A 17682-nucleotide genomic window follows, 5' to 3' on the forward strand; every position below is an offset into this window, starting at 1 on the left:
TATTATTTTCGAAGTGATTTAAAAAAATTAATTAAACATATATAACTTAAAAAAATAAGGTTTTTCCACATTACATAACAAATAACTTCGCACCCTAATAGAGACTGGAGATTTAGCGTCTAAAATTACATTTGTTCTCTTCGGTCATTTTTCATTGGACACATTACATCCTTGGCAGATATCGATGGAGTCATAAATAAGCACAGTCCATAGTTAATCGACAATAAATTTGGCAAGTGAATGCGCCATTTTGTCCAAGTAAAACAAAAAACAAGGATTTGAAATAAACAAAGAAACGATACACCTGATAAAACGTGATAAGCGTCGTATATTTATACATATGATGTTATCACCATGGGCATCATAGTAGCGTCTCTATATCTATTTCACAGGAATACTAACGCATGAGTATTATATGATATTCATAAAGCTACAAGAAAGGATTACTATTTTAAACGACCTTGATATATTTCACGAACATCCTAAGTCATTTAGGAATAAAATACTCCCATAATATTTATCATGAATTCTAATTAATAAAATAACGTGATTATTTTTTTAATTAAACAATAATTAAAAAATAATGACATTATTTTAAAAATTCTATTTTAGTATTCTTATGTTTTACTTGAATTTTTGCATTGTTTTGTTAGTATTAATTTTATAAATGTGAAATCGATAACTTAAGGTAATGTTGTGTGCATCTGTAATTGATTTAAATACAATATTCAACCCCTATATATTAATTAATATTAATGTCTGTATTTAGAGTGTTGATGTACTTTTTAAAATAAATAAAATTAAAATAAATTAGATAAGCTGTTAATTCATATGCTAGCTGTATTAAAAATCGATTTTTCTAATAATTTTCCATGACACTGACATAGACAAAACAAAAATAACATAGACCTTAGCTAACAGAGTAGTAAACACACTGTTAGTTCACTATTAAGCTTATTCCATCTATGGCCTATTAATCACCAATGGACTTGCGATGTCCACAAGATCTTAGGTAATTTATTGCGGAAAACGCGTGCGTTACGCGGCGAGGGCGTACCTTGGGGCGTTCCGGATGCGTATTACGCGCCAGCAGTGGACGGAAGTCGGCAATATATTGTGATCACCAGCCCGTCGCTAGTCGCCCTTGATAGTTCTTAATGATCATAAGGAATATACAGGCTGAAATTAAAATCCTAGCATCCCTTTTAGAGAGTAGTCTACTAATGAAAGCATTTATTTTTCCTAAAGAAACAAAGGTTGAAAATCAACAAAAAATTGAACCTTCTACTAAGTAATCAATACTAACACGATACGTCAAATTTTCATTTTACTCTGTGTACATTTTTTTAGTATCTACTAAAAAAGTGTACACAGAAATCTTTACCAGATCTTTATATATTATCTATTTCCTTCCTGTTCCAGAAAGGCTTTGTGTCAAATTAAAAATACCTACGTACAAAACTTAATTCTTGTTCCGTATAAAAATGCCTCCTTAACATTTTCAACTTTATAAAAAGGCCTATGTTCACCAGTGAATAATTAACGACTACTATAATAATAATAGTATTGCCTGACTTCATGATAACACAAAATGGTTTTTTATTTTTATAAAGTTTTTTAACATTGAAGGTTTTGTCTTAACATATGTAAAAGGCACACAAAATTTATCTTTAATTCGTATAGCAGATAATAAATCATGCCACAAAATAATGACAATAAAACGTACAAAGTTATTGCAATTAATTTGTATTTTATACTTATGTAGTTATTAACTACGTCACACGAATGCATTTTTTCATCGTTTCTAAACAAACGGGGCATAATTCCCTCATCCCCTGTGCTTCTAAACTACACTGTTTACTATACGTAGGATATCATTAGCCGGGGTTAGCGATGGACCACGACATTTATTTTACGGCATCCGGCTATAAAAGTGATCCACTGCCTGCAGTCTGCAGCGTTGCCCAGTGGCCTTCTCAACGATATATAGCATACTAGAAGCGACACTATCATAGTAGTAGGCAACAGTAGTATTTTTCAACACAAAATTATAAAGAAAACAATACAAAAATTTTAAGTTTATTAGTTTAATTACAAGAATTATAAAATAACTTCTAATTTTATGTGTACAAAGTTAAAAATTGATATGCATTAATTAATGTATTATATTAATGAATTTTAAATATATTGATTTTGGGTAGAACAGTTTATTAATTATAGATAACTGTCTGTTCTGTCTGTTTAGCGCAACTAAAATATTATAAATATCTAGAAAATCAAACACTGTAATTCAATTTTTTTCTATTAACATCCTAACTGACTGTGATATAATATATATAGATTATGCTTAATTAATTTATAAATATTAGAGGCACATCTAGTAATAACAAAATATCACTGACCCTCAACCGACTGCCCAGAACCCATGACCCCACGGAAGTGATAAAGCTTTTTGGCTAAAAAAGCATTTGGGTGGCGATGGCGCGGAAGCAAAGTAGAAATTTCTCACTGACGACGAGATAATCTTGAGTTGGTTTAGTGCGGCGTATAGCTGGTTTTGTCCTGCCAAGTGGAACGATAACTTTTTATAGAGCCTATAATAGTGCCCATATAATACACATATACATTACTAGTTTTTCAACCGCGACTTTGTCTGTGTGACCGGGATATATCCTATGCTTTGTGTTTACCAAATTACAGAATAAGATAATTTATATTATTACTATTATTAATAGTAGTCTAGCTCTTATTTCCGATACCATGCATATGCATATACATGCAAACACATCTGTTTGCATGTCTGTGTTCCTGTTTGAAAAGAAAAAGTACTTACGGAGGTATAAACCTTAGTACTTAGGAATGGCAAGCTCTGCTAGACTGACGACTTGTTTATCGAACGCTATGTGTCCGACTCGTGCATCTCTATTCTACTTGTACAGAAAAATGAGAGAATTTTGAACTATGTTTTGTAAATAATATTGTAATATTTTTAATTTGACTTTCTTCAGTACTTATTCAAAAAGTATTTATTTTATAATGCTATAAGTATCGTCATTATAAAAATATTAAGACTAATTTTATTAAACAAGTCTCGTCCTATTGAAAAGAACCAATAATAGTAAGTACACTCAACAATATTAAAATCAATCAACAAATTAAATTGGTCGGTGTCTAGGCCGAAACTACATTGACAAATGAACGTTGGGTAAAAAGGAAATGAATCTGATTCACAGGAAATAGGTCTGATTCAATTGGTCCATTGTTGCCGGTGACCCGTCACGGTCAGTTTTATGCTTGTAGTGCATTTGTTTACTGGAATTAAGCTCTAACTGTATATGATGATTAATATATATGTAATTATTAATAATATGTAAGGATTTGATAGAAATCGCTACAGCTATAAGCAAATTTAGTTCATGATACTGATATCAGTACTATGTATATTATATTATTAGCCTTATTATAAAACATCGACTTTTGTAAACTATTATTAAATATTTGAAAAAATTGTAAACATTTTGCGTTTCACTATTACGCTTAATACAGCGGTTACTTAATGAAATCAAAAATCTTACATACTAGTAAATTCTTTGATACTGCGTCAGCATCATTTTCCTACAATTATCTGAACTATTATATGGGTTCGGCGTAATATGTTCTTTGACACTGCGTACCATTACAAAATATAATAATTATCACTAAAGTGTATAGTGTATGTGTGCATGTGCGTGTGCGTGTATTACAGGTGTTATACCTGCTTCAGTTTTGTAGCAGAATTGTAGTGGATTCCCTAAAATTTTTAATAAAACTATGTAGATATACTTACTGGATCGTGGTGTATTAAAAATAATTAAATCGAAATCTGAAAAAAAGAAAACGCATATTATTAGCTATATATGACAATAATTAAATATCCATTAACTGTTTGACTTTCGCGTTGCATTGTTTATGTTAAGAGACGGGAATGAATGTTTTTCATAAAAACATTCATTTCTGTCTCTTATAAACTTCATTCGAACGACTTCATTGTAGCAAAACTAGTTATTTTGATTTATAAATTAAACTACAGAACCGATTTTGATAAAATTTTATTGAGACCAATCTATAAATATATCCTTTTCATTAAAACTTAGAACTTTCGAAATAGGTTTACAAATGACAGAATTATGAGGTAACATATAAAAAAAATCGATTCGAGAACATCCTTCTTTTTGAAGTCGGTTGAGTCATCACCCATTTCTATATTGGACAACCAATATTTAGTCTCTTCTTTATTTAATATATACATTGTAACTATAACATATACATTTTTTTATAATAAAAAGTGCCAAAGTGCTAATGGGCCTGGTTTTCCAACTAGGGCACCTGTGATATAAAGAACCAGGGAATAAGTACAAGTACAAGTCTGCGACATAACATAGAACACCCAGAACCCAGCCAATTCAGAAAAGTTTATTTTTTAAATTGGCTCCACCAAAAATCGAACCCTACCCTATTGGTAGATATATATTAACGATCCCTACTTGAAACTATCATCCGGTAAGCAACGTCAAAGGTTTTCATGTATAACGATGACAGCATATAAACTTTTGACCACTCGAGAGTGACATCCTTACGCGAATAGTAGTAGTAGATTGTACTAACACAATACTCCTAACTACTTTTGGTTGACTGGTAGAAAATTCTACTAGCATTAAGTCCGTCTTTTGTACCATATTTTCTTTTAGTCAATAAATAAAATATATTCAGTTTCATAATCTATGTATATATTGGATATTTATCCTACAAAAATAATTATACATACCATATATAAATAAATATACAGTATAAGATATGCACATACCTATTATCAAGAAGTCCTGTTGATATAGATAAAGGTCGTTATTTTTTTCGAAAAATGTAATTTATTTTTTTAATTTTTGGTACCTGCCTAATATAAAAAAATTCTAGGAAAAAAATTTTTTAAACCCAATGAATACTAACACAAATTTTATGAAATGATATTTCCAAAATGATATTAATTAACATACTGTATATATGTACATATATCAAATAATGATATTTCCAAATTAATACCTATATGGGCGTATGAAGGAAGTCTGTTTTTGTATAACTACCAAATTACGATCAAACAAATATTTTCGCCGAAAATTAATTAAGGACCGTCATACCGGCTCCCCCTATTAGAAAATGATTTAGTCCGGGAGTCCATCGAACCCCACTTTCTCTGCAATTAGTTGCGCTCGGAACAATGTGCAGTGATTTTTAAATGATTGCCCCCAGCGCCATCTGGCGTACCCGGTCAATGCTCCACTAGTAATATCGGTAATTGCTTCTTTTTCGTATCATTCCAGATTTATAAAATAAAATGTGTATTTTTTTATTTAAAAGATGGGAAATATATTAATATAAATTATTTATAAATATTTATTTCACAAACTTCAGAGCTAAGGGATAAGTATGAATTTTATCACATTTTCAATCATAAGTAAAAAGTATGTAATACATAAAATAAATAAAAATCCTTTTTAAAATGTACAAATTATAATTTTCATATTATGAAATAAACCACTTTGACTAATAGGCCAATTTTGATAATTTAACTCCTTCTTGATCAATACAATAGCATTAGTACTTGCTGAGACATACCGTTATAACAGATGGACGAGCAAAATATAAAAAAGTACCATAAAAGTAAAAAAGAACCCTAAAAATGGTTCGAATACTAATAATATCTATTTTAAAAAATCAGATTCTCTACGGCATAAAAATATCCATATAACCAACTTTAGTAGGTAAATTAAAACCTCCAAGCACTCAGAGTAATTTGCCAGCATTTCGCACGCCTCGCAGTTCATTGGCATCGAGAAATTAATATTTCGCGCCAATATCAAAAGTTTACGCTCAACTAGCCACCCCGGGCAATAACTACACTACGGATTGTCGCAGGTGAAATGCGCTTATAGGAGTTATTTATTTTTTACCTTCTATTACGTAGATCAAACGTTGTCGTGACGACCGGCCGAGGGGTTACAGGGAATTATTCACGTGCCATAAAGCCCAAATTATCTAAGCCTACTTATAATATATACCTACCTACTTAAATAGAAAAGCTGTCTCTATTGAGTATTAAGATTCTACTTTCATATTATATCACTTTATTTTCTTACAAGGTAACATAAATAGGTAGATAGGAAAAACATATTATTTAATGTAAAATAAAATTTGATAATAAATTTTCTCGTTTTTCACTCTAATTGCGTAATATAAATGATAAATAATAAACCTTAAGCAGATATATATCTTATCATTACTTTAATTATTAACATTTAGAGATATGTATATCCCTTTACTTATTCATTTATATTAATATTTATCAATACAATTTGTAAAGATGTTTGACTGTTTAATTACCTACTCAGCACGCTTACACAGGTAAACATTTTTTATTAAAATTTGGCACACAGATGGATTGTGTTTATCCTAGTATAAAGAAAACGAGGATAAAAAAGTACATATATCTTTTGCTTGACCAGGAAACTAAATACAAATCCTAAAATTACTCAAATAGGTAAATAAAATCTGTTATGCCATAAAATAGTTAAACTTGCTAGACAATTTTTAATACATATTTAGACACATTACTACAGAATCGTGTCTAACAACTGTTTATGTTTAAAGAAAAGAAAACATACTTGTATGTTATTAAAAATAAAAGATGATAAAAGGTAATACATTTTATTGTAATATATTTATAGTTTTTAGCATATACATTATTACACTGTTATTATGTAAGCAATTAGATAGATTATTGTTAAGTATTGTTTAGATAAGCTAAGCTAATCTAGAGCTAAGTGCTTATGATAACTATCTATGCACCTACTATTATACTGATAGTGTACACAGGTTACATTACAATTCAATAATATACAAAATTAGCAATCAAAACACGGCATACATTAAGCCTTTAAAGGCAAAATGTTTTCCGGGAAACAATTAAATCGACTTCACTAATCAAACAGCGTCATCCGGGTTCGACTGGCGCACCACGCGGCTCCGTTCGAGCACCTATTAAATTCTGAATGCGAGGTTAATCCGCAATTACCGCCTAGTTATCGCCGGAAGACGGCGGAGATAGTTAGGGCGCGGAAAATATTCCGTTCACTAATTATTCCGCGTAATTAAACGGCAGTATTATCGCGCGACGCCGCCGCCACCTGCCGGCATTGTGCGAACGTGATTTACTGCGATCCCGCCGCGATTCCGTTGCGATTCCATTGCGGATCCCCGGCTCTTTTTGCACTAATTAATTATCGAATTGCTGGTATTTAATAATTCCCGTGAAATGTGAAAACCATCGATGAATTACCACTGCGGTCTACGGAGTGGAATAATTGTTGCAATTTGGGAATAGTTTCGCGGATATTATTAGATTTTGCCCCGATATTTGCTTCAATGGCATCTATGGGAACTCAATAAATTTTATAATAAATACGTGGGTACAATTATTAACGTGTAGATTTTAGAGAATCACTGAAATAAGAAAAATAAAAATTAGTAGATACATACATAAGTAAAACTTTACTTCTGAGCATTATTATTAACAATGTGGTTTTCAATAGTATTAGTTTGTTTAATTTTCTTTAATTTTAGTATTGTCTAATTTTGTGTTTCGTTTACTTGTATTTTATTTTGTGCAAATTCTAGCGGCTACTAAATTAATATTTAAGTATATAATTATGTATTATTTTAGCTGTTTGTTTGCCTTAAATAAATAAATAAATAAAATAATAAAGTAATTTATTATTATATCAACCGTTACTTACAAAACATAAGCCTTCGCCATAAGGAGAATTTTGCTAGTAGTTGCCACGTTTGGCAGGATTGGTAACCGCAATTAGGTTTCGATGATGTTTTAAGAGGAATGCCGCTGCCCATAACTCGACCATTAAGTTCCCTTAGTGACGACACCCATGGTAATTGACACATGACAAGAACGTCATTGTTTGTTTACCACTTATAAAAATAAAAAGCTAATAAATTAATGGTAATAATATACAATTTAAAATTGTGTCTTTTTAATTTACGTATGTAAAAATAATTCTAAATTATTTCAACAGTATTATACAGATGATAACAACATATTATTTTGGTAAAACGCTGCTCGCTGCCTGTAAAGAAATATGTATAGAAAAATCGTGTTATGCCTGTAAAAATATTATAATAACATAATCATATATTTTTGAATAACTATAAAAAAATTCTTTTCGTAAGAATGATATATTTAATCTCTATGTAGAAATTAGAAGAGCAAAATATTACTATGCTGCATTGTTTCCATTTAAAGATAAAGAAAATGGAATCTAGTGCAGTGTGTAGGTATAAAAAATTAGCATTAATAAATTTGATATTGTAGCAATGATTATTTTGTAAAGACATTTGGATGTTAGCTCGACGAATTTGTTCAACAGATATACAGATAGATTGTATAACCTAATTAAATAAATAATTTTGTCGTATTTCATGCAAACAAATCCACGGGCTACAGCTAGAAAACCATATATAAAAAATAAAAATTCTCAAAACGACACCATTAATTCTTCAAAAAGATGTAATCAAGTATGCTGAAAAAATCACAAACGCAACCTCTAATTTCATCCCAAACCGAATTCTCAGAGGAAATTGCTGTACATATTTCGCGGCAAGCAAACGAGAAACGAAATATCTGTGGAGAGATGAAAAAATAATACCCACAACAATATGGGGCTGTGTTATCACGAACGGAGCCTGGGTCCACTCTTATTACGGTCTCTAATTTGCTCCCGGTTTCCTCTTATTTTCCATTGCCTCCCATCCGCATTACAAACGGGGGAACCTACTTTCTTTTCTTGGAAAACGAAACGTTATGGTTAGAATGTTTTCGCTTTTTAAGGAATGAAATGAAAATAAAGTTTTAAAGATTACACGTCATGTAACGGTTATAAACTTGGTAATTAATTTAAATTTAGAATTTCATACAGTGTAAATGACTTGAATAGACCGATAAGTCTCATAATTTTAGGTTCCTATTCGAAAATTGGAAAAGATATATAAATATTTTATTTGGACAACATCTGTCCTTCATTGTAACTTAATGTACCTACCTAAAATATAAAAAAGCTGAAAAGATAACTCTCCGAAACAATATCACGTTGTTAGGTTAGTATTTAAAACAAAATTTGATAACATTTATAGGTAACCAGATAAGAAAAACATGAGAAGTCCTTAGGAGAAATGTTTGTTTGTCTCTGACCTCCGAAAATAAAAACAGGAAAATGATTCAATATATGACAATAATCTTTAAAGCTTCGATACAAACAGCGCCGTTACAATATCGATTTATTATATAGGTTATATATTATTTTCGTATGTTAACATATAATGCATAATGAAAATTGTTCATTTTCGTAACTGCATAGCTAGATTTTAGATACGAAATATTGTTTGACTCTTCCTATTTTAAGTTACAATAAAGGATAAATAAGCTAAAAATAATAATACACTTGTACTTATTATACTTATCTAGATATTTATATAACTAAGTACAGCTAAGCTTTAGCTCATTAGTAATTACGGAGGGCTGTGTTGGACGCGTGGCTAAATATTTTCTCGCGCCACCCGCCCCGCCAGTAATTAAAAGAGCAGAGGTCGACCCGCACTTGGGGAAAATCAAAAAATATTATTGTCCAGACATTTTCTTGAGGCAAATTTTGGGAAAATATCATTGGGCCATTCGTTCTATACGTAAATACCAGTATATTTGTTGTATATTGAGTAGAATGTATTAATGTTCATCATTATGAAGTTAACATATCTAACATATCTTCACGACAAGTCCTTTGCGGGGTAGACTGAAATAATAGAATGTTTCTATCCCTTCTATCCTTAGATCTCTTATTTTATCCACTTTAATAATTCATTTCATAGATGCTCACTAATTTCGGAGACTCGTTACTTCTTCTTTATATACATGTAGAACATATGAAGTCAATCTAAATAGTAATAATAAATATATATAATAAATCCATATAATTATAAAGCGATAAGAAAAAGCATTTGTGCCAGAAGTCTGTAATATTTTGAATTTAACAGCGCACTTTTTTTTATTCTATATTAAACGAGTAAAAGCGTCGCAGAATTACTTTGTAAACATTAGCAAAAACCATTTTGTTGATGACATAAAAAAAAACCAATGCGGATGCAGTACGTCATTAGCATCGCGACAAGCGGAGCGGGTGTGTAAGCAGTAAGGCTTCAAACCTTTATTCGATGTAATCGAATATCGATCTTTTGATTAATCACTAATCGATCTTCGATTTTTTGCATTAATTTTTTAAGGACAAATAGATCATTAAAAATGATAATTCAAAATTGTCAAATTTGATACGCAAAAAAAAACTACTTCAATTGTAATAAAACTAGTTTTGATAAAGTTTAAAATTCAATCTGTAGGTATATTCATTCAAATGAAAAACTATTTTAATTTTTTTTTTTATAATTGACATAATTATGTGGTAATAATATTTTAAAAATTTACAACCGAATTAAGAACCTCCTTCTTTTTAAAATTGATAAGATCGATTTATTAGAATATTCTCAATACCTGTCAGTTTCCTTTTTATCAATAACTTCTACTTTATTTTTATTTTTAAATTTTCTTTTTGTATGTATTTTTCATTTTCGAAAAAATTGTTCATTGTTAATTTTTATTTTTCTGATAAGGATTCTTTTCTTGATATCAATCTTTTGAACGATTTTTTCTTGGAGTTTTTCTTTATTAATTGATTAAGTCGATATTTTTATCCAAAATCGGAAACCCTAGTACGTAGTTACTGTAGCGGGTGAGAACACAGGCGCGATATCGCTCACAAAGCCAGCTGAATTAATGACACCCCGCGAAAAGTCGAGATGAGTTATTTTCGAGAGGAAAAGGCGAACGTGGAGTGGCGCGGTTGTTTTACACGCGGCGGTGACGTTTTGTTCGAACTAACGAGGTCAATAGTGAAGCGTTTACGGCTCGCGGCACCGCGGTAACAAGATGACGAGTTGTTATTTCTAAGATCTTTGTTTGTACGCAAATAAATTGCTCGTCTCTATTATTACTATCCATTTTTTCTGCATTAATCATCATCATGATCATATCAGCTGTTATTCGTCCACTGCTGATCATAGACTGTCATAAGGAACGGTCCTAAACCACCCGCATCCACTAAATCTCTGCAATGCATTTGAGGTCGTCACTTTATATAGTGAGGGGTCACCCTACACTGCGTTTGTCCGTACGGGTCGCTACTCAAAAACTTTTCTTCCCCATATGTCATCTATGGCAATATATTTATTGCTTTTTAAGAGAAAATTATTTTAGGTTGGACTTACTCATAGTTCTTTTGTTTTTCATTTATATCACCAAACCCTAATTCAGGTAAAACAAGACAAGTCACGTATAAATATCAGTCCATTTTGTTAATACAAATAATTTTAAATCGAGGCGTAAAGAGGTTTCTGCAGGGTCGGCAACGCGCTTAATACCCCTGATATTGCAGGCGTTCATAGGCTACGGTAACTGCTTACTATCAGGTGGCGCGTGTATTTGTTTACCACCTCAGTGGTATAAAAAAAGATTATTGGCACTTGACGGAACTTTAAATACCTATTGATATTATTACAAAAACTTGTCATTCTTCCAAAATTATTGAAGTGTTTGGAGGAGTCATTTGTGAAAGAATCATCGTTTGTGATTTTATCATGTTGAAAAAAAAAAACTAAATCGCCACTACATTCCATTCATACACAGTTGTACTTCTTATAGTCTGTTCCAATAGAATAAAAAAAAGCTACACCTTTATATACTAATCGGCCGACAGGAAAATGTCACTCAAAGGAGAAGCGAAATTATCAAAAATTACGTATCGCGAGCGCGTTAACATAAAAGCATCTCAATTTTCTGCAAAAAAATGCGTGACGGATAGAAAAATTAAGCGGGTTCCGTACATATATATCGTTCCTTATAATTATCTTTCTGAACGTAACTATACTAAATGTAGAGAGTCAATTATACGACGTATAATTGACTCTCTACATTTTAATTTTCACTACCTATTTGTCTATGTCTAGTCTAAAAATATAATACTGACTGGATTAAGCGAGCACGGCTATATATAAAACCTTTAACTTCATTGTGGATAAAACAAGGATTACTTTTAACTACATATATTCAATTATAACTGTTTCAAACATCTTTATTACACACGTTTTGATTATTTCTTTATAAATTTAAAATTAGCCGATGAGTACACAGAACCCTGCAATAATTAAAAAAATAAGTATAAGGTTGATCAGAGGTACCGATACGCTACCGTTTACGGGCCCTTTGTTCGTGATGATAATAAAAAAGTCAGACAATAAGGGCTGAACAAGACCGAGCGGCCGGGCCAACACTCGACACCACTTGAGTGGTAAAAAATATTATGTGTGTACTCTCTCTTCTTATTATGTTTCCGAAGATCTCGAGGTTATTTATATCTGTGTAAATCGTCCAAGTATATTTTTGTTCAAAAAAAAAAAAGAAATAAGGTTATGTTCACACGCGTCACTCGATACGCTTTTACGTCACATCGTCTTGAATGTATAAAATCCATTTATACAGGCACCGACAGCCAGTAAGGCTATCCTTCGCTTTAACTCAATACGTTAACGATGTTTACCATTACCAGAAAGTTCTTCGAACATTTAACTAATATAATAATTTACTTTATTAATTTAAATTTCTGAAAATCACTTTAACTATTATTGTTGCTACAACTCTTTTTTTTTATATACCACTGAGGTGGCAAACAAGCATACGGCCCACCTGATGGTAAGTGGTTACCATCAGGTGCCTATGAACACCTGCAATACCAGAGGTATTACGCGTGCGTTGCCGACCCTGAAAAACCTCTTTACCCCCCTTTTGAAGAACCCCATGCTGTAGTTTCTTGGAAAAACCTCGGCATCCCTGCCGCTCATTCCACAACCTGAGTGTTCGTGGGAGGAAACATCTCTAAAACCGCGCAGTACGCGACCATTGAGGCTGTATGACATGAGGATGAACTCCCTGTCGATGGCGAACCGTACGATGGTAGAAAGTGGCTGGAGTCAATTGCTAATCTGTAAATCTACTAGTTTCTTCAAATGAACACTTAAAGTACTTCTTCACAATATTTTGTAATGTTCATAGAAAAGCATACACGTGTATGGGCGACAGTTATCACTTCCGATCAGAAGAGCTGTCAGCTAGTTTGACATTTAAAATTGGAAAAAGGTTAATTTTTATGTTCCTCATGAATAAAAACTTTGGTACTTACTCAGACAAGTCACGTAAGTCTATCATCAGTAAATCAGATCAAACGGGATCATCTGTACAAGTAGATATATACAAAAGAGTACATTGTATAAAGGTCGTTAGATATGTTCAAAGATACGCCACCGTTCAGTAACCTTACGTTTGTTTATACCACAGAGTGGTAAACAATCTATTTCGTACAAAATATTGTAAACACACTTTTGCTATATTTATACCCAGCAATCAAAGTTTCCTGTCATGTGGTCCTTGCATAGGATGCAAGGACCACATGACAGGACCTTCCTTTGCCGTGGGTATCGTAAGAGGCGAATAAGGGAACCTAATACACAGTAACGTCCCTCTTAAACCAACTTTACCAGAGGGAGACATTGTACAAAAGTCGATTGCTTGAGTACCTCTGTCCCATTCGTGTTTCTACCTTGAAGCAGTTGTGTTTGCATGGCTGTGTTTCGGTTTGAAGGGTGGGATATGGCGTGAATTTACTGGGTACAGAGGAATAACACCTGAGTCCTCAGGAATGGCAACGCATGTGGGGTATCATGGGCGAAACAGTATACTCTGTTATGTCCATGGTACTGCTCATGTCTATAGGCGACGGTTACCACTTTCCATCAGGTGGGCCGTTAGTTTGTTTGCCATTCTAAGTTGTATAAAAAAAAAAACTTCAAAACCTAACTGCGGTTGCCAGCATGCCTCCCAAGCGTAGCAACTATGGGCAAACCTCCCCTTTTGGAAAAGACCTATGTACAGTAGTGGACAATTATAATCTGATATAATAATAATATAATAAAGTTTTACAAAGTATATTTTTTAATGAATAAAAATGCAATGATAATCCCACCTGCGGTGTCAGTATATACTAGCGAGGCAATAGTGAGAGATGATGTATGAAGTCAGATCAGTTGGCTCATTGTGATGAATTCCACAAGAATTGGCCACGATGGTTTCCAGGGGAAACCGTGTAGCAGTCGACCTGATAGGATATATTACTAGCAATACGGCTCTTAAATCCTCATTACTAACAATCACTTTCCCCCACAATGTGTAGTGGAATGTGCGTACGTGTATGTGTGCAAGCCCCTCTCATTCGTCTCTCTCTCTCTCTCTTTATATGTATGTGCGCATGTGTGTGCGCGTATGTGTACGCGTGTGCGTGTGTACATATGTGTGTATGTGATGCTAATTGTTTGACAGCATCTAGTTTAATACAGTAATCCTGTCGTCAATAAACACACCAGACAGTCATGATTGCCCTGAATGAAGATTAAGTAAAATTCTACGGTGTCACGTCTATGATGTAAACAGGAGTCATATTCACCTTCAATGGAGTTTATAAATTCCATACTCCATTCCATTTTATTCATGCCAAATTTGAGACTCAGTTTAATAGTAATAAAGGTATTTTAAAACATATCATAGTAATAGGTAAATCTCCTGAAGGTCAGCAGGCAAGTAAGTTGTAGTTACACGTGTATTATATATCCCTCGTATTGTTATATGGAAAAATCACACAGCTCCTGAACTAATGAAAGTACAGTTACGTACAGAATAATGTCATACAAATAATGGGAATAGTTTTAATCTTCCAAACATAATATTGAAGGTAATAATAACGTAAATGATTTAATTCAATTTCCTACATAGTTAAAATTAACAGTTAAAGACAAGCAACAAATAATACTTAAATTCTTACTCTGTGACTCATGTGATATAATACGAATGACATTTGATAGTTTTATTGTAATATTATCCATATATTACGTGCAAGTTTTGATGTTAAAGTCAAGCTGACAATTAGAATTGATGATGATGGCAAGTAAATGCACACCACACCTGCAATGCCGTTGGTGTTGTGGGTGATCATGGGCGGCGGTAGTCACTTACCATCAGGTGAACCGCATGCTCGTTTGCCCCCTATGTTGTAAAAAAAGTTACTAAAGTCATAATATACATTTAGTGATTAACTATCGGTGCGTTAACTAATGAAGAATTTATGTACATCAATGAAAAAATTTACGAATCTAAATTCGAAACAAGTATGCAATAAATATTCGTTTCTTTCTTAAATTGAGTATCTAATATAATAAACAAATCTCGTCAATTTTTATTTGAACTTTATAACAAATAGAAATTTCGTCATTTTTTAACCTGCAACTAATTTTTCATCAACTTAATTCGTATGCTAATCAAACAAACGTAGTCAATTATACATGTACAATTGGTCATCCATATTAATTTTAGCTCGCGACCACGTTAAAAAAATTACAAAACTTTTGGACAGCAGTGTACCGGCGCGCACCTGGGTCGCCGGGGGCTCTTATTCAAATGCAAATCAAACGTTCCATTTTTAAAATCTACCATCTCGACACTCCTTGCTTCCGGAACGACTTATGTTCAGTTGCTACCAACAGGATCGTTAGCTGATTGTCAACAATACTTCTTATTGCTAATGTCATTACGCCGAATTCCGACTGCTATTATTGTGACATATCACATTTTGTTTTAAATGACTAGTGTCGTTTGGGACCTTTTAGGGCAAATTTCGAGTACCCAGGTGTGCTCCCGATCCGGTTAAGGGAAGCGTCCTTGTTAGGGATTCTCGTATAAAATCGTTTAATGGTTTGTTTTTAATTTCAATTTTACATTCACTGGCGCGATGTAGTAAATTATTGATAATAAAATGGTAGAGTTTTATTGGGAATCATTGTAAATCGATCAGTTTGTGAGTATAAAGGGGCTGTTGTGTTGAAAGAATTTAACAGTTTGTGAGAGGATTATTTGAATACTATTACAGATTTATTGTTGACGTCATTTTCGAAAGCGAATAATATTAGTATAGCTAATTAATATGGTCATCATCAACATAACAGCCTTTTACTGTCCACTGCTGAATATAAGCCTTCCCCTAGGGGGGTTTTACAGTAGTTGCTACTCTTGGCAGGCAGGTTGGCAACCGCAGTTAAGCTTTAGAAATGTTTTAAGAGGGACGCTGCTACCCATCTCTCGCTCACCCTTAGTCGATTTTTACGACACCCACGGGAAAGGAAGGGGTAGTCTATTCTATGCTGGGACCATACAACAATTTAATATAGTAATTAGTCATTATTAAAAAAAAATATGTGAATAAACATACAGTTATAGTTTAAGTTATAAACAAAAAAAATTAAAATAAAAAAGTCTAACAATTTAATATAGTAATTAGTCATTATTATACAGCAAATCAATATAATAATAAGTCATTATTAAATAAAAAAAAAGTGAATATACATACAGTTATTGTTTAAGTTATAAACAAAAAAAAAAAAAAATAAAAAAGGCTAAATATTTTTTTAAGCGTTATCGTTTGTGTGTTATTACGCTAAGAGCCTAATTTCTAATATAGATGTTTGCTCATATCCCATAATAAATAAAGCAATTACATATATATCGAATCATTATGCACTATTATTTTGTTCTTTTACATATAGGTATTCGTAAGAATTTTGTATTAATTTTATATATAGGTATACAACTTCACTTTATAATATAACTTCTCCCATATACTGAATAATAATGTGCATTATGATAACCCAATTTACCCAAACATGGGTGAAAAAATTTACCAGCTTTTGGCGAAGCATTTGTATAAACCTGTAGTCCCGGCATAGAATGGGCCACCCCTTTCTTTCCCGTTAGTATCATAAAAGACGAGAGATGGGCTACAGTGTCCCTTATAAAATATGACCAAAGCCTAATTGCGCTTGCCAAGCGCTAACCTGCTTGCTAAGCGTGGTAATATTGGCACAATCCCAATCCCAGCGGAGGCCTATGTTTAGCAGTGGACAGATAACCGCTGATATAATAGTAAAAAGAAACTGTCTATAAAAAACTAAGATATACACCTGTACAGTCTATACATATACATAAACAAGATATTTACACATACAGAAAGAACCATCAAGACAATGGTTGACTTATAACAATAGTAAAAAAATAAAAAATCCAAGAATCGAAGTGGATCCCACAAGACAGACAGCGTGGCACCGCCGCCATATCTCCCATCTAAACGTGCCTTTATATTTGATCCAATATCACCCTTTACAACCATATGAATTAAACAAAAACCATTCAAACGTTGGAACCAACATTAACCAATGCTGGAGCAAATACCAGACCTCCCATATAATTAATAGCTCTCGTAAATTTTGTTCCGAAAATAAAAATATAAAAAACTGCCGACCAGTTTCGCATACCATCACACAACAGGTAGATAAAACAGATGTGTCAATTTAGAAAATATTTTCATGTTAATGAAACTTGAT

The 17682-nt window shown here is 32.5% G+C and overlaps 1 long non-coding RNA gene across 5 annotated transcripts in view; it reads right to left on the minus strand.

Annotated features, from left to right (window-relative positions):
• Positions 1–17682, minus strand: part of LOC128202251 (uncharacterized) — a 413441-nt gene that overhangs the window by 237954 nt on the left and 157805 nt on the right. For all 5 annotated transcript variants that reach the window (XR_008253673.1, XR_008253676.1, XR_008253677.1 and 2 more), the window contains exon 3: positions 3827–3862. This is a non-coding gene — a long non-coding RNA (uncharacterized LOC128202251). The remainder of the gene's footprint in view (positions 1–3826; positions 3863–17682) is intronic.

This window comes from Galleria mellonella, unplaced genomic scaffold (assembly GCF_026898425.1).
Source record: "Galleria mellonella isolate WM207_F2 unplaced genomic scaffold, CSIRO_AGI_GalMel_v1 utg83, whole genome shotgun sequence".
Taxonomy (NCBI): Eukaryota; Metazoa; Arthropoda; class Insecta; order Lepidoptera; family Pyralidae; genus Galleria; species Galleria mellonella.